This window comes from Engystomops pustulosus, chromosome 5 (genome assembly GCF_040894005.1).
Source record: "Engystomops pustulosus chromosome 5, aEngPut4.maternal, whole genome shotgun sequence".
Classification (NCBI taxonomy): domain Eukaryota; kingdom Metazoa; phylum Chordata; class Amphibia; order Anura; family Leptodactylidae; genus Engystomops; species Engystomops pustulosus.
This window is the reverse complement of record NC_092415.1, coordinates 9,442,553-9,466,144: the sequence shown is the minus strand read 5'-3', so window position 1 is coordinate 9,466,144 and position 23,592 is coordinate 9,442,553. Positions and strand designations below refer to the sequence as shown.

The 23,592-nt window shown below is 39.7% G+C and overlaps 1 protein-coding gene and 1 long non-coding RNA gene across 4 annotated transcripts in view; one reads left to right on the top strand and one right to left on the bottom strand.

The window, feature by feature from the left end:
* LOC140133941 (uncharacterized) overlaps positions 1 to 17,448 on the top strand; it is a 36,222-nt gene extending 18,774 nt beyond the window's left edge. For both annotated transcript variants that reach the window (XR_011855971.1, XR_011855972.1), the window contains exons 2-3: positions 10,902 to 10,962; positions 15,296 to 17,448. This is a non-coding gene — a long non-coding RNA (uncharacterized lncRNA). The remainder of the gene's footprint in view (positions 1 to 10,901; positions 10,963 to 15,295) is intronic.
* FAM135B (family with sequence similarity 135 member B) overlaps positions 1 to 23,305 on the bottom strand; it is a 120,666-nt gene extending 97,361 nt beyond the window's left edge. For both annotated transcript variants that reach the window (XM_072151141.1, XM_072151142.1), the window contains exon 1: positions 22,859 to 23,305. The gene's annotated coding sequence lies outside the window, so the exon portion shown is untranslated. The remainder of the gene's footprint in view (positions 1 to 22,858) is intronic.
* Between the last annotated feature and the right edge of the window lie 287 nt (positions 23,306 to 23,592).

Below are 23,592 nucleotides of genomic sequence, written 5' to 3'. Positions count from 1 at the left end.
GGTTGAAGGGGCCCCCTGACACTGCAGACCCCATAGCAGCGGCTATTACTGCTACCACGCCCCTTTTTCCAGTATATTGAAGGCAACTGCCAAGTACAATTCTATATACTTTACTATATTAATGGCCTTTACACAAACTAGTCCTGACTTCTACTTCTCCCATAAACGCTTCACTAAATACCATTAATCAGAACCACAATATAAAAGTGAGATCATAAAATTCCTAGTTGCCGGGAAACCTTAAAGAGTATAGAAAACTACAGAGAAAAAAATATCAAGGTCATCGAGATCACAAATACAGAATGACAAAAGAAGAAAATCAAAGCTTTATATTACCAGGGCGTAAATATAAAAAGCAGCAAAACATTGAGGCCAAATTAGTGTAAGAATGAAAAAGACTTCAATTAACACCAACCTCATAGAAGACAAACACAATAGACATATTCATAGTTGAGGCCTAAATTCCCTGCCAGGTATCTGTACTGGACACGAAGTGTGTATCATGAGTTACACAACTGTTATAGAGACAAAATGAACTAATATAATACTGCCCCCTATGTACAAGAATATAACTACTATAATACTGCCCCTTATGCACAAGAATATAACTGCTATAATACTGCCCCCTATGTACAAGAATATAACTATTATAATACTGCCCCCTATGTACAAGAATATAACTACTATAATACTGCCCCTATGTACAGGAATATAACTACTATAATACTTCCCCCTATGTACAAGAATATAACTACTATAATACTGCCCCCTATGTACAGGAATATAACTACTATAATACTGCTCCCTATGTACAGGAATATAACTACTATAATACTGCCCCCTATGTACAAGAATATAACTACTATAATACTGCCCCCTATGTACAAGAATATAACTACTATAATACTGCCCCCCATGTACAAGAATATAACTACTATAATACTGCCCCCTATGTACAAGAATATAACTACTATAATACTGCCCCCTATGTACAGGAATATAACTACTATAATACTGCCCCCTATGTACAAGAATATAACTACTATAATACTGCCCCCTATGTACAAGAATATAACTATTATAATACTGCCCCCTATGTACAAGAATATATCTACTATAATACTGCCCCTATGTACAGGAATATAACTACTATAATACTGCCCCCTATGTACAAGAATATAACTACTATAATACTGCCCCTTATGTACAAGAATATAACTGCTATAATACTGCCCCCTATGTACAATAATATAACTATTATAATACTGCCCCCTATGTACAAGAATATATCTACTATAATACTGCCCCTATGTACAGGAATATAACTACTATAATACTGCCCCCTATGTACAAGAATATAACTACTATAATACTGTCCCCTATGTACAGGAATATAACTACTATAATACTGCTCCCTATGTACAGGAATATAACTACTATAATACTGCCCCCTATGTACTGGAATATAACTACTATAATACTGTGCCCTATGTACAAGAATATAACTACTATAATACTGCCCCTTATGTACAGGAATATAACTATTATAATACTGCCCCCTATGTACAAGAATATAACTACTATAATACTGCCCCCTATGTACAAGAGTATAACTACTATAATACTGCCCCCTATGTACAAGAATATAACTACTATAATACTGCCCCCTATGTACTGGAATATAACTACTATAATACTGCCCCCTATGTACAAGACTATAACTACTATAATACTGCCCCCTATATACAGGAATATAACTACTATAACACTGCCCCCTATGTACAGGAATATAACTACTATAATACTGCCCACTATGTACAGGAATATAACTACTATAATACTGCCGCCTATGTACAGGAATATAACTACTATAATACTGCCCCCTATGTACAAGAATATAACTACTATAATACTGCCCCCTATGTACAGGAATATAACTAGTATAATATTGCCCCCTATGTACAGGAATATAACTACTATAATTCTGCCCCCTATGTACAAGAATATAACTACTATAATACTACTACCTATGTACAGGAATATAACTACTATAATACTGCCCCCTATGTACAGGTATATAAAACTACTATAATACTGCCCCCTATGTACAAGAATATAACTACTATAATACTGCCCCCTATTTGCAGGAATATAACTACTATAATACTGCCCCCTGTGTACAGGAATATAACTACTATAATACTCCCCCCTATGTACAGGAATATAACTACTATAATACTGCCCCCTATGTACAGGAATATAACTACTATAATACTCCCCCCTATGTACAGGAATATAACTACTATAATACTGCCCCCTATGTACAAGAATATATTTACTATAATACTGCCGCCTATGTACAAGAATATAACTACTATAATACTGCCCCCTATGTACAGGAATATAACTACTATAATACTGCCCCCTATGTACAGGAATATAACTACTATAATACTGCCCCCTATGTACAAGAATATAACTACTATAATACTGCTCCCTGTGTACAAGAAAATAACTACTATAAAACTGCCCCTATGTACAGGAATATAACTACTATAATACTGCCCCCTATGTACAGGAATATAACTACTATAATACTGCCCCCTATGTACAGGAATATAACTACTATAATACTGCCCCCTATGTACAAGAATATAACTACTATAATACTGCCCCCTATGTACAAGTATATAACTACTATAATACTGCATCCTATATACAGGAATATAACTACTATAATACTGCCCCCTATGTACAAGAATATAACTACTATAATACTGCCCCCTATGTACAAGAATATAACTACTATAATACTGCCCCCTATGTACAGGGATATAACTACTATAATACTGCCCCCTATGTACAGGGATATAACTACTATAATACTGCCCCTTATGTACAAGAATATAACTGCTATAATACTGCCCCCTATGTACAAGAATATAACTATTATAATACTGCCCCCTATGTACAAGAATATATCTACTATAATACTGCCCCTATGTACAGGAATATAACTACTATAATACTGCCCCCTATGTACAAGAATATAACTACTATAATACTGCCCCCTATGTACAAGAATATAACTACTATAATACTGCCCACTATGTACAAGAATATAACTACTATAATACTGCCCCCTATGTACAAGACTATAACTACTATAATACTGCCCCCTATGTACAGGAATATAACTACTATAATACTGCCCCCTATGTACAGGAATATAACTACTATAATACTGCCCCCTATGTACAAGAATATAACTACTATAATACTGCCCCCTATGTACAAGAATATAACTACTATAATACTGCCCCCTATGTACAAGAATATAACTACTATAATACTGCCCCTATGTACAGGAATATAACTACTATAATACTGCCCCCTATGTACAAGAATATAACTACTATAATACTGACACTATGTACAAGAATATAACTACTATAATACTGCCGCCTATGTACAGGAATATAACTACTATAATACTGCCCCCTATGTACAAGAATATAACTACTATAATACTGCCCCCTATGTACAGGAATATAACTACTATAATATTGCCCCCTATGTACAGGAATATAACTACTATAATACTGCCCCCTATGTACAGGAATATAACTACTATAATACTGCCCCCTATGTACAGGAATATAACTACTATAATACTGCCCCCTATGTACAAGAATATAACTACTATAATACTGCCCCCTATGTACAGGAATATAACTACTATAATACTGCCGCCTAGGTACAGGAATATAACTACTATAATACTGCCCCCTATGTACAGGAATATAACTACTATAATACTGCCCCCTATGTACAGGAATATAACTACTATAATACTGCCCCCTATGTACAAGAATATAACTACTATAATACTGCTACCTATGTACAGGAATATAACTACTATAATACTGCCCCCTATGTACAGGAATATAAAACTACTATAATACTGCCCCCTATGTACAAGAATATAACTACTATAATACTGCCCCCTATTTGCAGGAATATAACTACTATAATACTGCCCCCTATGTACAAGAATATAACTACTATAATACTCCCCCCTATGTACAGGAATATAACTACTATAATACTGCCCCCTATGTACAAGAATATAACTACTATAATACTGCCCCCTATGTACAAGAATATAACTACTATAATACTGCCCCCTATGTACAAGAATATAACTACTATAATACTGCCCCTTATGTACAAGAATATAACTACTATAATACTGCCCCCTATGTACAAGAATATAACTACTATAATACTGCCCCCTATGTACAGGAATATAACTACTATAATACTGCCCCCTATGAACAAGAATATTACTACTATAATACTGCTACCTATGTACAGGAATATAACTACTATAATACTGCCCCCTATGTACAGGAATATAAAACTACTATAATACTGCCCCCTATGTACAAGAATATAACTACTATAATACTGCCCCCTATTTGCAGGAATATAACTACTATAATACTGCCCCCTGTGTACAGGAATATAACTACTATAATACTCCCCCCTATGTACAGGAATATAACTACTATAATACTGCCCCCTATGTACAGGAATATAACTACTATAATACTGCCCCCTATGTACAAGAATATAACTACTATAATACTGCCCCCTATGTACAAGAATATAACTACTATAATACTGCCCCCTATGTACAAGAATATAACTACTATAATACTGCCCCCTATGTACAGGAATATAACTACTATAATACTGCCCCCTATGTACAAGTATATAACTACTATAATACTGCCCCCTATGTACAGGAATATAACTACTATAATACTGCCCCCTATGTACAAGTATATAACTACTATAATACTGCCTCCTATGTACAAGAATATAACTACTATAATACTGCCCCCTATGTACAAGAATATAACTACTATAATACTGCCCCCTATGTACAAGAATATAACTACTATAATACTGCCCCCTATGTACAGGGATATAACTACAATAATACTGCCCCCTATGTACAGGGATATAACTACTATAATACTGCCCCCTATGTACAAGAATATAACTACTATAATACTGCCCCCTGTGTACAAAAAAATAACTACTATAATACTGCCCCTATGTACAGGAATATAACTACTATAATACTGCCCCCTATGTACAAGTATATCACTACTATAATACTGCCCCCTATGTACAGGAATATAACTACTATAATACTGCCCCCTATGTACAAGAATATAACTACTATAATACTGCCCCCTATGTACAGGGATATAACTACTATAATACTGCCCCCTATGTACAGGGATATAACTACTATAATACTGCCACCTATGTACAAGAATATAACTACTATAATACTGCCCCCTGTGTACAAGAAAATAACTACTATAATACTGCCCCTATGTACAGGAATATAACTACTATAATACTGCCCCCTATGTACAGGAATATAACTACTATAATACTGCCCCCTATGTACAGGAATATAACTACTATAATACTGCCCCCTATGTACAAGAATATAACTACTATAATACTGGGCCCTATGTAAAAGAATATAACTACTATAATACTGCCCCCTATGTACAAGAATATAACTACTATAATACTGCCCCCATATACAGGAATAAAACTACTATAATACTGCCCCCTATGTACAAGAATATAACTACTATAATACTTCCCCCTATGTACCGGGATATAACTACTATAATACTGCCCCCTATGTACAGGAATATAACTACTATAATACTGCCCCCTATGTACAGGGATATAACTACTATAATACTGTCCCTATGTACAAGAATATAACTATTATAATACTGCCCCTATGTACAGGAATAATACTACTATAATACTGCCCCCTATGTACAAGAATATAACTACTATAATACTGCTCCCTATGTACAAGAATATAACTACTATAATACTGCCCCCTATGTACAAGAATATAACTACTTTAATACTGCCCCCTATGTACAAGAATATAACTACTATAATACTGCCCCCTATGTACAGGGATATAACTACTATAATACTGTCCTTATGTACAAGAATATAACTATTATAATACTGCCCCTATGTACAGGAATATAACTACTATAATACTGTCCCCTATGTACAGGAATATAACTACTATAATACTGCCCCTATGTACAGGAATATAACTACTATAATACTGCCCCCTATGTACAAGAATAGAACTACTATAATACTGCCCCTATGTACAAGAATATAACTTCTGTAATACTGCTCCCTATGTGCAAGAATATAACTACTATAATACTGCCCCCTATGTACAAGAATATAACTACTATAATACTGCCCCCTATGTACAGGGATATAACTACTATAATACTGTCCCTATGTACAAGAATATAACTACTATAATACTGTGCCTATGTACAAGAATATAACTACTATAATACTGCCCCCTATGTACAGGAATATAACTACTATAATACTGCCCCCTATGTACAAGAATATAACTACTATAATACTGCTCCCTATGTACAAGAATATAACTACTATAATACTGCCCCCTATGTACAAGAATATAACTACTATAATACTGCCTCCTATGTACAGGAATATAACTACTATAATACTGCCCCCTATGTACAAGAATATAACTACTATAATACTGCCCCCTATGTACAAGAATATAACTACTATAATACTGCCCCTATGTACAAGAATATAACTACTGTAATACTGCCCCCTATGTACAAGAATATAACTACTATAATACTGCCCCCTATGTACAAGAATATAACTACTATAATACTGCCCCTATGTACAAGAATATAACTACTGTAATACTGCCCCCTATGTACAAGAATATAACTACTATAATACTGCCCCCTATGTACAAGAATATAACTACTATAATACTGCCCCCTATGTACAAGAATATAACTACTATAATACTGCCCCCTATGTACAGGAATATAACTATTATAATACTGCCCCCTATGTACAAGAATATAACTACTATAATACTGCCCCTTATGTACAAGAATATAACTACGATAATACTGTCCCCTATGTACAGGAATATAACTACTATAATACTGCCCCCTATGTACAGGAATATAACTACTATAATACTGCCCCCTGTGTACAAGAATATAACTACTATATTACTGCCCCCTATGTACAAGAATATAATTACTATAATACTGCCCCCTATGTACAGGAATATAACTACTATAATACTGCCCCCTATGTACAAGAATATAACTACTATAATACTGCCCCTATGTACAAGTATATATCTTCTATAATACTGCCCCCTATGGATATAACTGACATAACGTGTAATCACTCTTCTAGCTTGTTCTCCCTTATGTAGAAATGAATTGAGTTCCTTCTCCGTCCTATGATTTCCCCTCCCCCGCTGATGTGATGACTCTTCTCTGAGTGTCCTGTTAGTATTCCTCCGGTGTCTTCTCTCTCAGTATAATGTGATGTTATTGGGGTCAGGGCTGGTATTTCCTCAGTGAAAGTTTCCGTCTCTCTGATTCTGGGGTCTGTGAAATACATATATGTCAGGATGGTCCTGATGAACGCTGCAGTAACAGTCCTTGTGGGACTTCTCATGGAGCAGAACATGATCACGTTGTCGGGTAATGGACGACTTCGTATTTACAGTGTAATAGGGAGATGACGCGTCTCCAGGAGGAAGAGATTGATTTATGGCTCCGTGAGCGTCACACACCCGGGCAGGAGGCTCCATGGTCCTCGTCAGGTTGGAGGGTTTAGAGTATTGAGATTCTTATACAGATCAGTTACTATGTCCCTAAAGGCGACTGGAAGGTGAAGTACTAGAATAGTAGGGGGCACTTGGGGTGCGAGCCTAGAGGGGCACAATATCCCACTCTGTCTCAGACAGATAATCAAAGGGAACCTGTCATCAGGTATTAACCCACTAAGCTCCTTCTCCCTTCAAGTATAGAAATTCCTATTTTTTGTAAAATATCACTTGTTTACCTATAAAAAAAAATCCCCATCAAAGTCTGGAAATATGACTCGTCTCACCCTATTTTCAAATGAGATGAGTCAAGTTTAGTGGTTGCAGGGGGAGTGTCAATACAGAACCCTCTATTTTTGTTTCTATAGCATCTAGACTCATGATGTTTGTGTCATTATAAGGACAAAAGTCTCATCATTCAGATCCCTGCATCTTATGGTTCTGTGAGCTACAGAACTGGACATACCGGACGTTAATCAATAGGCGGGAACTAGATCTGTATCTACTGCTTGCATTTTTAAATCCGTCTTTAGCTGCCTGTATCTCTTGTTCTGTAATACACAAAATTATAAACCTGATGGAATCTGAAAGATGAGATTCCTGCCTTTAAAGTGACACCAGTAACATGTTTCTAGTTGCTATAGAACAGAAGATAGATGTTTCTGAACTGACTCTGCCCCTGCAATCACTAAACTTAATGCGGAGAGAAGAGTCATATTTGCCTGAATTTAGGGGAGATTTTTTTTTATAGGTTAACAGGAGATTTTAACATAAAAGAGTGAATTCTAGAAAGGACATTTTACACTATGAGGGGACTAGTAGTTTGGTGGGGTAAAACCTGGTGACAGGTTCTCTTTAAGGACAGAGATGTAAAAGTAAATATGAATCTTAGTCCCATATAATAAAAAAAAGCTGAATTAAAACACATTTTAACTGAAAACCTGTCTCTTAAATTCAGTGTGAATCAACAATTTTTATACTTATAAAATACAGAAATCTCTTTGAATGAGAAGGTGTGTCCAAACTTTTGGTTTGTACTATACATATTCATAATATGCTTTCCTAAAAATACTATAAGCAAATAGAACATGCAAATGTATCCAGCTACTATCCAGCCACCAAGTATTGGAGAACTGACCCCTTTAACAAGCATTCTTCATGAAAGGTCCTATAAATGTTATCATGAAATAGAATATGGACAATTTTGGAGTATTTACTTACCAGCTATTGTCTGGAAGGTCCAGGAGGTCACTAGTACATTTTACCTTTACAAGAGATTCATAATATATCATCTCTACTCCCTGTTCCCCAAAACATTTTAAGCTTGTAGGTGTATATAGTTCTCAGCAAGGTAATAGGGAACTCAGATATCTCCTACTGTGCAAGAAAGGTCCTAGAGGTCACTAGTACAATTTACTTCTATACAAGGTACAGAATATTCAGAATCTACTTTCTCAAAAACATTATAAGCAAAACATAGGACACAAAAGTTTATGTAATGGCCTGCAGACAGATACTAGCAGCCTGCATCAACCAGTCCTCTTTCTACAGCACATGGAAGGTCCTGGAGGTCACTAGTACAATTTACATTTACACATTGTATATTCAGAATCTACTTTCTCAAAAACATTATAAGCAAAACATAGGACAAAAAAGTGTATGTAGTATCCTGCAGACGGATACTAGCAACCTGCATCGCCCAATCCTCTTTGTATAGCACATGGAAGGTCCTGGAGGTCACTAGTACAATTTATATTTATACAAATTCAAAATATACAATAATCATAATATATCATCTCTACCCCCTGTACCCAAAACATTTTAAGCTTCTATGTGTATATAGTTTTCAGCAAGGTAATAGGGAACTCAGATATCTCCCAAAGTACAAGAAAAGTCCTAGAGGTCACTAGTACAATTCACTTCTATACAAGGTGCAGTATATTCAGAATCTACTTTCTCAAAAACATTATAAGCAAAACATAGGACACAAAAGTTTATGTAGTATCCTGCAGACAGATATTAGCAGCCTGCATCAACCAGTCCTCTTTCTACAGCACATGGAAGGTCCTGGAGGTCACTAGTACAATTTACTTCTATACATTGTATATTCAGAATCTACTTTCTCAAAAACAGAAGTGTATGTAGTATCCTGCAGACAGATATTAGCAGCCTGCATCAACCAGTCCTCTTTCTACAGCACGTGGAAGGTCCTGGAGGTCACTAGTACAATTTTTATTTTTTATTTATACAAGATTCATAATATATCATCTCTACTCCCTGTTCCCCAAATTATTTTAATCTTGTAGGTGTATATAGTTTTTAGCAAGGTAATAGGGAACTTGGATATCTCCCACTGTACAAGAAAGGTCCTGGAGGTCACTAGTACAATTCACTTCTATACAAGGTGCAGTATATTCAGAATCTACTTTCTCAAAAACATTATAAGCAAAACATAGGACAAAAAAGTTTATGTAGTATCCTGCAGACAGATACTAGCAACCTGGGTCACCCAATTCTCTTTGTATAGCACATGGAAGGTCCTGGAGGTCACTAGTACTATATATATTTATACAAATTCAAAATATATAATATTCAATATAATCATCTCTATCCCCTGTACCCAAAACATTTAAGCTTCTATGTGTATATAGTTTTCTGCAAGGTAATAGGGAACTCAGATATCTCCCAAAGTACAAGAAAGGTCCTGGAGGTCACTAGTACAATTCACTTATATACAAGGTGCAGTATATTCAGAATCTACTTTCTCAAGAACATTATAGGCAAAACATAGGAAACAAAAGTTTATGTAGTATCCTGCAGACAGATATTAGCAGCCTGCATCAACCAGTCCTCTTTCTACAGCACATGGAAGGTCCTGGAGGTCACTAGTACAATTTACTTCTATACATTGTATATTCAGAATCTACTTTCTCAAAAACATAGAAGTGTATGTAGTATCCTGCAGACAGATATTAGCAGTCCTCTTCTTTAGCACATGGAAGGTCCTGGAGGTCACTATTAGAATTTACTTCTACACAAACGAGACCATATTCTAATTATAGCTTTTCAAAAACACAATGGACTCTGTAGATTATTGCAGTTATTTCCCTAATCTCTCACTTTCCTCTAATTATAGAAGAGAACAGAGACAAGACTAGAAAACCATTAACACCTCTGATTGGAGGCACCGGCAGGAGGTAGGTCCGCCTCATCCCTGGATACAAATAGGAGCTATTAATGAAAGTATTAATTAAGATTTTCTCTCCTTCTTTGTAGGATGAAATATTATGGTAATTATTAGTAAAGGGAGGTTGGGGTCCTAGTACTGAGACTTAGATCTATTGGTAGGGCTGGGATCCTGTGCAGTTATTAAGTCAAACAAAGGTGGAAGGACTAATAAGGACTACGATTTCTTGTTCAACCAATACAATATGACAACAAGCTAACAAAACATCTAAATGGCTGCAATTCACAACACCAGCACTAGAGGTCGTACGTAGACACGTGTAAGGATACTGCATTCAGTTACCACCAGGGGGAGCTCATTGCATATACATTTATACCAGTTGTATACATCCCTATGTATTGAGCTCCCCCTAGTGGGGATTTCATGTATCCAGAATTATGTCACTAAAAGAACTCAAAAACAGTTGTCTTTCTGCTGCTCAACATCTTTGGATCTAATGTGCAATGTGGAGTTCAGCGGAGCCCTATTATTATTATTATTATTATTATTGTTGTTGTTATTATTGTTATTATCATTAATCTAAAGTATGACTTTATTTTTAGCGTTGGTATGACGTGTGGCTCATTTCAGGCACTACCCATGGTTCTACATAGCCACACATACTCACAGGTGTAGGTTTAGATCTGAATTATTGTTAGGTCATGGACTAGGATCTGAAAGGGTTAAGGGTTCTGGTACTGGGTCTAATGTAGTTGGGTGCTCTGGTTGTGGGTCTCAAAAGTGGTTTGAGTTCTGAAATAGTTTAGGGGGTTGTAGGGGCTGAATAAAAATGATTATTTTTGAATATTGGACAGAAAAGTGTTAAACAGACATAGGGGCAGATTTACTTACCTGGTGCATTCACGATCCAGCGGCCCATTCTCTGCGGTGGATTCGGGTCCGGCTGGGATTTACTAAGGTAGTTCCACCGCCGTCCACCAGGTGGCGCTGCTGCGCTGAAAAGCATCGGAACGCGCTCAAGTCCACCAGCCTATTCCTAGTGAAGGTAAGTGCAAGCTCCGCAACACATTTTTTGTTTTAAATGCGACAGTTTTTCCGAATCCGTTGGGTTTTCGTTCGGCCACACCCCCCATTTCCGTCGCGTGCATGCCAGCGCCTATGCGCCACAATCCGATCGCGTGCGCCAAAATCCCGGGGCAATTCAGGGGAAATCGGCGCAAATCAGAAATATTCGGGTAACACGTCGGGAAAACGCGAATCGGGCCCTTAGTAAATGACCCCCATTATGTTTATTAAAGGCAACACTTTTACTGGGAAGTAAAGTTTATCTGAAAAACTACACTTAAGGTTCCTCTAAATACGTTCTACAAACATAGGACATGTCTGTGGACTGTAGATGAGCAGTTTGTAGGGACAATTCTGTTTTGCAACATTGTCACCAAGTGATATCCTATACAAGTGTATGTGCGGCCACTAGTGGTGACTGTGTGAATTGCAGCCTGTTCTCATGTCTTATGTTGTTTAACATCGGTTTGTTGAGAATTTTTATCAAATTAAAGGTAAGTTCCAGGCAGACACATGTGTATGTATGTAGAAACCATGTGACCTCTACTAGGGAGTGTGGATCAATAGTTCCCTATATCTGGGACGTCATGTCTCTTTGACTTTCATTGATTTCTTCAGTTGTAACATAGAAATAGTGGAGTGGGATCGATGCGTCTCATCTCGCCCGCGCGAGAAATCACTTTCATCTATTTTTTTTACATAAATCTGATGAGTATTTGGCCGGTGGCTATAAATAACCGGGATCTCAGTAACTCGTCTCGTTATCTCAGGGTCACCATGAAATATAAACATATTGTCCCAAAACCCTGGAGGGAGGAGCCTATTCCTCTCACTACTGTCTAACAGGTTAAAGGGGTGTTCCATGTCTTCCAATGCCAGTCACTAAGGAGGTGTCTGTAACCAGTGCCAGTCACTAAGGAGGTGCGTGTACCCAGTGCCAGTCACTAAGGAGGTGCCTGTACCCACTGCCAGTCACTAAGGAGGTGCCTGTACCCAGTGCCAGTCACTAAGGAGGTGTCTGTACCCAGTGCCAGTCACTAAGGAGGTGTCTGTACCCAGTGCCAGTCACTAAGGAGGTGCCTGTACCCAGTGCCGGTCACTAAGGAGGTGCCTGTACCCAGTGCCAATCACTAAGGAGGTGCCTGTACCTAGTGCCAGTCACTAAGGAGGTGCCTGTACCCAGTGCCAGTCACTAAGGAGGTGTCTGTACCCAGTGCCAGTCACTAAGGAGGTGCCTGTACCCAGTGCCAGTTACTAAGGAGGTGCGTGTACCCAGTGCCAGTCACTAAGGAGGTGCCTGTACCCAGTGCCAGTCACTAAGGAGGTGCCTGTACCTAGTGCCAGTCACTAAGGAGGTGCGTGTACCCAGTGCCAGTCACTAAGGAGGTGCCTGTACCCAGTGCCGGTCACTAAGGAGGTGCGTGTACCCAGTGCCAGTCACTAAGGAGGTGCGTGTACCCAGTGCCAGTGACTAAGGAGGTGCCTGTACCCAGTGCCAGTCACTAAGGAGGTGTCTGTACCCAGTGCCAGTCACTAAGGAGGTGTCTGTACCCAGTGCCAGTCACTAAGGAGGTGTCTGTACACAGTGCCAGTCACTAAGGAGGTGCCTGTACCCAGTGCCGGTCACTAAGGAGGTGCGTGTACCCAGTGCCAGTCACTAAGGAGGTGTCTGTACCCAGTGCCAGACACTAAGGAGGTGCGTGTACCCAGTGGCAGTCACTAAGGAGGTGCGTGTGCCCAGTGCCAGTCACTAAGGAGGTGCGTGTACCCTGTGCCAGTCACTAAGGAGGTGCGTGTACCCAGTGCCAGTCACTAAGGAGGTGCGTGTACCCTGTGCCAGTCACTAAGGAGGTGCGTGTACCCTGTGCCAGTCACTAAGGAGATGCGTGTGCCCAGTGCCAGTCACTAAGGAGGTGTCTGTACCCAGTGCCAGTCACTAAGGAGGTGCGTGTACCCAGTGCCAGACACTAAGGAGGTGCGTGTGCCCAGTGCCAGTCACTAAGGAGGTGGCTGTACCCAGTGCCAGTCACTAAGGAGGTGCGTGTGCCCATTGCTAGTCACTAAGGAGGTGCCTGTACCCTGTGCCAGTCACTAAGGAGGTGCGTGTACCCAGTGCCAGTCACTAAGGAGGTGCGTGTAACCAGTGCCAGTCACTAAGGAGGTGCCTGTACCCAGTGCCATTCACTAAGGAGGTGCGTGTACCCAGTGCCAGTCACTAAGGAGGTGCCTGTACCCAGTGCCAGTCACTAAGGAGGTGCCTGTACCCAGTGCCAGTCACTAAGGAGGTGCCTGTACCCAGTGCCAATCACTAAGGAGGTGCCTGTACCCAGTGCCAGTCACTAAGGAGGTGCCTGTACCCAGTGCCAGTCACTAACATGCTTACGTTTTCCCTATGTCTGTGCCAGTCATTACATCTATTCAGTGCCCTATGCTGGTCACTACATGCAGTAGATGTCTATACCTTGTGGCATTCAGTGATAGCAGAACCTTGTGCCCGTTACTACTCCAATACTTCTTTCTTATCCCTATCACTGCACTGATGCCTCTTCTAGTACCAGTCACTGTATCAATTCCTCTTTTAGTGCCAGTGCCAGTATCTCTACTCTATGCCAACCATTACATCAATACCTCTACTCCATACATCTGCTATGTGTTCTTCACTTAAATGATCCTGTGTTCACTGTTTTCATTCTATTCTTCACTGTTCTTTACTGTGTTTCGTTAAGCAAATGCTCGATCTCGAGGCGGCAAGATACTCGTCCGAGCAACGAGCCGTTTCGAGTATCCTAATACTCGAACGAGCATCAAGCTCGGACGAGTATAGTCGCTCATCTCTACCTACAACCGATACCTTCTCTACATCCGTCTTCTCATCTCCATCTACTTCTCCGCTAATAGTATCTGTTGTACCAATAATCTAAAACTAATCTCTGCTCTGTATTTCCAACCCTACAACATACAAGACTTATCTCATGCTGCACCTGATCTCTCGGATGCACTACCCGGGACACTCAGCTTAATATCCAACATCCACGGCTTCCAATGGGTCTTAAAAACATCTTCAGAGGCAGAACTATGGGAGCAGCAGACATAAGACTTGACAAATATGGCAAAGAGGAAGAGGTTAATATATAGGAGGGCTCTGCGAACATTAATATAACATATAAATATAGTTTTTAATTTGGATTTTATTTTGTGTTTTTTTTCTATGTATATTTTGGTATATAATGAGGCCATTCATGGAAAATGTAATAAAATTTTTCATTTTGCTTTTATAGTTTTTCTCTATAAGAGTCTCTCGCTGGAAACACCTCCCTGTGGGGCCCGGAGTCATCAGGAGACAACACCCAGCAGCTCTGCCATATGAGGAAGCCTTGACAATCACATGATCCAATTTAGTGGGAGGAGTATCTGTGGATAAACTATGTTTGAAATTCTTACTCCCCACTGACACCACTAGGTGGAGCTATTTTACATAGTCTTTATTACACTGCGCTCCCCCTGGTGGTGACTACAAGTAAATGCCAGGAGAGTATGAGCAGAATCTGGGAGCAGTTCAATGTCGGTTGTCTATATGGTGATCATGTGACCGCCCCCCCCCCCCCCCACCATTCTATATGATCCCCCACCCATTGATGCAACACAGTGACACTTTACATCAAAAGTTACATCTAAAAATGTATTAAATTAGCGAGAAAAAAATATCAGCAATTATCCAACGTCAGTCCCTGATGCGCTAAGTCTGCGTTCTGTCCGTCTAATCGACATAATGACATCCCGCGCGACGGATCCTAATCACATTCATTAGCTAATTCATCAAAATCTGACGGGTTTCTGGCCCGAAAATAAGCTGCAGCCTCATCGTCTCTCTCGTCTATAGACGACATCAATATCCGGTGCGGCCGAACAGTCAAAGAGACAGTAACAACATCACAATCAAAAAGATACACGAGTCATAGACAACAGATCTGCAAAACCTTTAGGAAACCATCAGCAAGCTGCTGTTGACAGATCTATTATTCTAATATCATGTCATTACGAACCTGGACGCTGCTGCCAGAATACATCAAATCTGGTATCGTTCTAAAATATTTCGGTTAATCTCAACTGGAAAAGGCTTAAAAGGAAACCATCAACAAGGAGCTGTTGACAGATCTTTTATTCTAATATTGTTTCATTTTAGATGTTAACCCTGTATTGGAGCAGATATATTATGCCTTCTCCGCTAGGTCAGACCTGGTCTAAACAGGCCTGACGTGGCAAAGATCCCTTCCAGATCCTTCCAAAGCCTCCGGGACACCAGGTTTCGACGAGGGGGAGAATTTTAAGACTTGTAAATACAGGCCCCCACCCACCCCCATTAAGTCTTGTAGCTTTCTAATAAATTTTTTATTAATCTCAACTTAAAATTCCAAACTAAAACTAAATCTATAAAGGAAACCATCAACAAGCTGCTGCTGAAAGATTCAGTCTTCTCATTATATCTTATAACGGATCTTTAATCAAAAGCCACAAATATTTATAATATTTTTTGTATTGACCTCAACTAGAAATGGCAAAGTACAAAAGAAGAATATAAATAAAAAAGGAAACCATCGACAAGCTGCTTTTGACATATCCATAATTCTTATTATTGGCCCTATACAGGCAGTCCCCGGGTTACGTACAGGGTATGTTCTGTTAGTTTGTTCTTAAGTTGAGTTTGTATGTAAGTCGGAACCGTATATATTATAATTGTAGCTCCAGACAATTTTTTTTGGTCTCTGTGAAAAGTGGATTTTAACATAAGAACCAGGATTAACAATAAATCTTCATTGTAGACGCCTGTGATATCTGTTATAGCTGATTATTGTAGCCTAGGACTAAAGTGCAGTAATTTAGCAACATCTAGAGGTCCGTTTGTAACTAGGAGTCGTCTGTAAGTTGGGTGTTCTTAAGTAGGGAACTGCCTGTAGTCTGTAGACATAGAATCTGGCATTTTTTAATGCATTTTTTATTCTATATTCTCATAAGCATCAACTGAAAAATGCAAAGAAGAAAAAACTAAAAAGGAAACCATCAACAAGATGCTATTGACAGATGATTATCTTTGTCCAAGTTGACCTGCACACATAGGGGCACGTTTATCTTACACTGGCGCTAAGTGAGTATGATAACGCCCCGCCCACAGCACAGCCCGGCACCGCCCCTGTATCAGGGATTGCGACGAAATTGCGGCTTTTAACCCTGTTTTCAGGTCTACAAGCTGTGATAAATCCCCCTCCAGCACAGATAAAATTTGGTGGATGCTTCTGATACATTTTAGAAAATCTAATCAGAAAATTGAAAAGTATCGAAAAATCTAAAGAGGAAACAATCAAAAAAATATAAAAGTGAATAAATGAAAAAGGAAACCGTCAACAAGCTGCTGATGACAGATCTTATTCCAGAAATGGGTTTAATAAATGTGTTTTGAATACCCAGAATTCCCCTCCTGTCTATGGGCTCGTTATTTCTCTCATAGTCCCTGCGGACCGGCTCATAAATCAGAAAATAATACAACCTTGTCATATGTTAATTAGGTCATTTGCATATTCTTGTTATCTCCATCAGATATTCAGGAGGTCACTGAGACACGCGGCTCCGAGTAATAATGAAAATACTAAGCAAATCAATAAGGATCATCTCCAGCAGTGAGCGACCTGCCTGCTGACGCTCTCCATGTTTAATAAAATGGGAATAATAGATCAAACATGTTCACAACTTTGGGAGAAGAATCTTTCCTGATTGTGAGATACAGAATTGTATCCGCTCTATTCACATCCAAGCAAAATATACAATTGTGGGAATATTAATGGGGTCATTTAGATTTTTTTTCCCCTTTTTGTGCCTCTAGTGAGTCTTTTTTTTTTTTTTTTTTGCACCTGAAGTCTCAGTTCTGTCAAATGCAAATTTTAAAAAAGGCACAAATTATTTGTGCCCAGGATCTGGACTGGATTGTTGTTGCACAATTATTTGTGGCATTTTAGGAGCAACCAGGATCCGGCTACACAGAGAAGTCCAGAGCAGGGAAAGTAGCAACGCACCAGACAAACACCCAATAGCACCCAATACAAAACACCCACTATAGATAAATGTCCATCTCTAAGTACTTACTGATCCATCTAATATCAATCTATGGGGGATATTTACTAAGAGTAGTGCAGTCTGTCCTATGTTCAGTGTCCTGTGCAGTGTTCTGTGTACTATGTGCAGTGTCCTGTGTAGTGTGTACTATGTGCAGTGTCCTGTGTAGTGTGTACTATGTGCAGTGTCCTGTGCAGTGTTCTGTGTACTATGTGCAGTGTCCTGTGTAGTGTGTACTATGTGCAGTGTCCTGTGCAGTGTTCTGTGTACTATGTGCAGTGTCCTGTGTAGTGTGTACTATGTGCAGTGTCCTGTGCAGTGTTCTGTGTACTATGTGCAGTGTCCTGTGTAGTGTGTACTATGTGCAGTGTGTACTATGAGCAGTGTGTACTATGTGCAGTGTGTACTATGAGCAGTGTGTACTATGTGCAGTGTCCTGTGTAGTGTGTACTATGTGCAGTGTGTACTATGTGCAGTGTGTGTACTATGTGCAGTTTCTTGTGTAGTGTGTACTATGCGTAGTGTGTACTGTATGCAGTGTGTACTATGTGCATTGTGTGCTATGTGCAGTGAATTATGTGCAGTGTCCAGTGTAATGTGTACTATGTGCAGTGTGTACTATGTGCAGTGTCCTGTGTAGTGTGTACTATGTACAGTGTGTACTAGGTGCAGTGTGTACTATGTGCAGTGTCCTGTGTAGTGTGTACTATGTGCGGTGTGTGCCATGTGCAAGGTGTGTACTATGTGCAGTGTGTACTATTTTCAGTGTGCACTATGTGCAGTGTGTACTATGTGCAGTGTCCTATGTAGTGTGTACTAGGTGCAGTGTGTACTGGGTGCAGTGTCCTGTGTAGTGTGTACTATGTGCAGTGTGTACTATGTGCAGTGTCCTATGTAGTGTGTACTGGGTGCAGTGTCCTGTGTAGTGTGTACTATGTGCAGTGTCCTGTGTACTGTGTACTATGTGCAGTGTGTACTAGGTGCAGTGTGTACTAGGTGCAGTGTCCTGTGTAGTGTGTACAATGTGCAGGGTGTGCTATGTGCAGTGTGTGTACTATGTGCAGTGTGTACTATGTGTAGTGTATACTATGTGTAGTGTATACTATGTGCAGTGTACTATGCGCAGTGTGTGTACTATATGCAGTGTGTGTACTATGTGCAGTGTCCTGTGTAGTGTGTACTAGGTGCAGTGTCCTGTGTAGTGTGTACAATGTGCAGGGTGTGCTATGTGCAGTGTCCTGTGTAGTGTGTACAATGTGCAGTGTGTACTATGTGCAGTGTGTACTATGTGTAGTGTGTACTATGTGCAGTGTGTACTATGTGCAGTGTCCTGTGTGGTGTGCAGGGGGCACCAGATTCAGGATTTGTGGTGCCTGTTCTTCATGAATCTGGCACCCCCTGCACTGCCCTGACAGAGTTCAGCAACTTTTTTGTGGTGCACCTTTATCATAGAGCTTGCAACACACTGCACATGATAAATCGGGTGCATTGTCCGGCTGAGTGTCCGAATACCATCTAATTTGTGACGCATGGTGTCTAAAATTGTTGAGGTATGTGCTGTGTACGTTGCTATGTTTCATCTTGAGACAAACAGGTGAGTATATAACAGGTATATAACAGGTGCGGGCGCAGGTTATTGCGCAGTTCTATGCCAGGCCGGACGCACTACGTGCTCCACAATTTCTGGAGCCTCCTGTTAGATCCGTCAGGTGCTGGGGGCGGCGTTTGGATCATACACTGGAGCCTGATCTGCCATGATCCCCCCTTTAGATTCTTCAGCTCGGCCCCTTATATACAATCTCCTATTATAGTCATTATATCTATATCAGACAGAACGTTCTCTGTATCTATCCGGATGGTGCGTCTGATGCTGTGACTCACCGCTGCGCCGTCTGGGCCTGACTATAAATACGTGTAATAGTTTGGGGTCTGTCCCAGCTGCTGAGACTCCCACTCAATGTACAGCGCCTCCGGTGACATCAGGGGGGATGGCGGCCGGACAGGTACCCCACAATCACTCACACGCGGATCCAGTACTGTGCAGCAGAGATGAGTTTGCCTCTATGACAGCATCACTATGAATAGCTATAAATCATGAATAAATGACAAAGTCAACACTGCTGCATACAACTAGCACACCTACAGAATTTGTTCAGCTACTGCCTTGTATGACAAATACAACTCTGTTACATCTGGTAAACTCCACTCTGCTACATAAACTTAAAAATATATCACAATCAAAGCAGCTACAGTTATCATGTTTAGCTCTGCTACATCCGTCAAACCTACAGCCCAGCTATATTGGATACATTCAGCGCTGCTTCTTTTGACAAATCTAGATATAGTATAACTTCTACAACCAGATCTTATATATGCAACAGATTCAGCTCTGCTACATCTGCCAATTCTAGATCTACTATTGCCAATAACACAGTCCTCTTATGACACATTCAGCTCTGCTACATGTATCAGGTCTGGATCCATTATAACTGATAAATACAAAAGCTGCTATGTCTGTGTTTGTCACTCAACACTTCTATATTTGATATATCTATTCCAGATCATAAAAACAAAGCTCTGCTGTATCTGAAAATGTCAGCTCTGCTACATCAAACAAGCCTAGATCCATTATGACTGATAAATGTACGCCTGATAGAACAGACCAACTCAGCTCTGCTTCATATGACTAGGCTAGCTCTATTACACTTAAAAAAACAAAGCTGTGTGGTATCTGACACACTCAGCACTGCTACACCTGACAAGGCCAATTCTGTTACAGCTGATAATTGCAGGTCACCTGCATCTGACAAACTCAGCGCTACTACACCGGACAAGTCCAGCTCTGTTATAGCTGATGAATGCAGGTCACCTGTATCTGACAAACTCAGCGCTACTACACCAGACAAGTCCAGCTCTGTTATAGCTGATGAATGCAGGTCACCTGTATCTGACAAACTCAGCACTTCTACATGTGACAAACCAAGCTTTATAATATCAAGCAAACGAGACAATGCTACAAATGACAAACTCAGCACTGCTACATCAGACAAAAGCAGCCATTACATTGTAACTCTGATTACAGCTACTGTAATATCCCACTCCACTAAATCCTAAGCCTCAGTTCTGCTCTACACAGCTCAACTACATCTGACAAGTTCAGCTCTGCTACATCTTTAAATAGACTGCGTCGTTCTCCCAGGTCTTGTACAGTCACTAGATCATACACAGGCAGCAGAGTCCTCGGGCAGCTCTGACTAGTAAGGCCACACACTGGATAGTAACCTTTAGAGTGTCAGCTCTTATGGACATGTCTCTTTGTATTCTTCTATGATGTAGCAGAGCTGAGTATGTTATTAGATGTAACTGGTTTAAATATCATCTTGTGTTTGTTATCCCCTTGGCAGTGCGGTTACATGTACAGCGTGACTCACTCAGCTCTGCTACATCTGTAGTTATCTCCTACAAGTGCTGCACAGACACTTTGGCGAGATGCCACAAACCCGACACCATGATGGACGCGACAAACCTGGTGGAATTTTCGCTATTACTATGTTGCGGTTACATGAAAGTCGCAACGTGGCGGCGTTCACCTTCATTGATTGGTAATGGGGGTCCCATGGTGGTCTCCACCTGTGACTGCGGCCTCAGGTGTAACCCCGATAGAAGCCAGGATGATGAGGAAGATGAGGATTTCATTATTATTATTATTATTACTTATTTATGTAGTCATTTTAGATTTGAAAAAAAATTAAATAAATATAAAAAATAACTAAATAGAATGAACATAAGAAGTAAACAAGGAATAGTAAATAAAATCATCAAAAATAGTGTAAAAAAATAATAAAGTGGCATAAATAAAATATAATAATAAATAAATATAATAATATAATACAAATAAAAACAATTAGAAAATGAATTGAAGACATTTTTAAAAAAAAAAATTGGATAAAATCATCCACTTTTAGTAACAACAGAAAAATAATGGTGAAAAATTGAACGTCATAAAATCAACTGAACGAACAAACCATTAATTTGTGAAATGCTGTCAAATAAAAATACGAACGTAAACAAAACGTATCATCTAAAATGAAATAATAAAAAATAAAATAATCTAAAAAAAAAGTACAACAAGATAAATGTAAATGAGAAATGATCTTTTAAAAAAAATAAAAAAAAATATAAAATAAATAATTAAAAAATGTAATAATAAATAATTTAATAATAATGTAATAATAAATCATGTAAGGGATGATTTATTGAACATTAATAATAATAATAATAACTATATAAATAAAAATAATATGATACAAATATTGTGAGATAAAGAAAATAAAAAAATAATCAAATATTATAATCAGGATAACATAATATAATATATAGAACCTCATTATTATTATTCTATTATTATGACCCCTCCGTCCCTATGTTATACGATTACATATAGATACAAAGTATCCAGTAACTGCTCCATATGGATGACACAATGTATCCGGCGGCTTCTCCATGTATCCGGCGGTGGATGCTCCCAGTATTAGGAGAAGGAGTAGGATACATTGTAACGCTGGATGGGCAGTTGTTACAATGTTACTAGTTGAATGCTGAAGGTTTGGGGGGGATTTGGGGACCAGGACGTGTCCAGGAGATGCTGCACCAGAGCAGATGCAATGATCTCACTTGGCAGAAGTCCTCAGGCTCTGCAGCGACGTGCGGGGATGATGGGAGTAGTTGTTCCTTACCTGCCTCTAGTGAGCGGTTCTTGGTGCAGTATTGCTGGTCCCCGGCGGGTTCATAGGACGAGGCTGGGGGTCAGCGCCTGGGATGGGGGGCTATGGATGAGGGCAGAGCGAGGCTCCTCTGCTAGAGACGCAGCCTGTGCTGTAGCTCTGGGGAGAGGAGGCGATGAGGAAGGATGAGGCTGGTTCTCGCTGTTGCCATGGTTATTGAACTCGGAGAGATCTCTGAGCAACAGCTGCTCGATTGGACTTAACAATGCGGGGCTGGAAAATACATCTGTTCCATGGGAAGAGCGCCGGCCTGCACCAACGGTGGCCTGGGTCACGAGGGGTTAAACCGCCATGGCCTTCCCATGCAGATATTCCCCTTCCCTGCACTAGACTCGGGTCATGTTCACATCAGAGGGAGGATTCTTACTGAAATCCGTGCACATGCTGCAGAGACAGACTTATAGGGGCTGTACTATAGAGAGAGACCACCAGGGGGGAGGCAGAAGGGTTAATATTACAAGGAGGGGGGACACATCCATGAGAATAGAACTTCCCATTGCGCGTTACCCTTCCCAGTCTGTAGGGGGCAGCGTTTATGTAAAATGGATGGAATTACCCTTCAGGTGCCCCTATGCAGTCTCCGATCTGCTGGGCTGGACTGGAGGGAGACCATCAGCAGGTCAAATACTCAGTCTCTCCTCGGAATACAAAGGGTTAATAGTATGTGGTTTTCTTCATGTACAGAT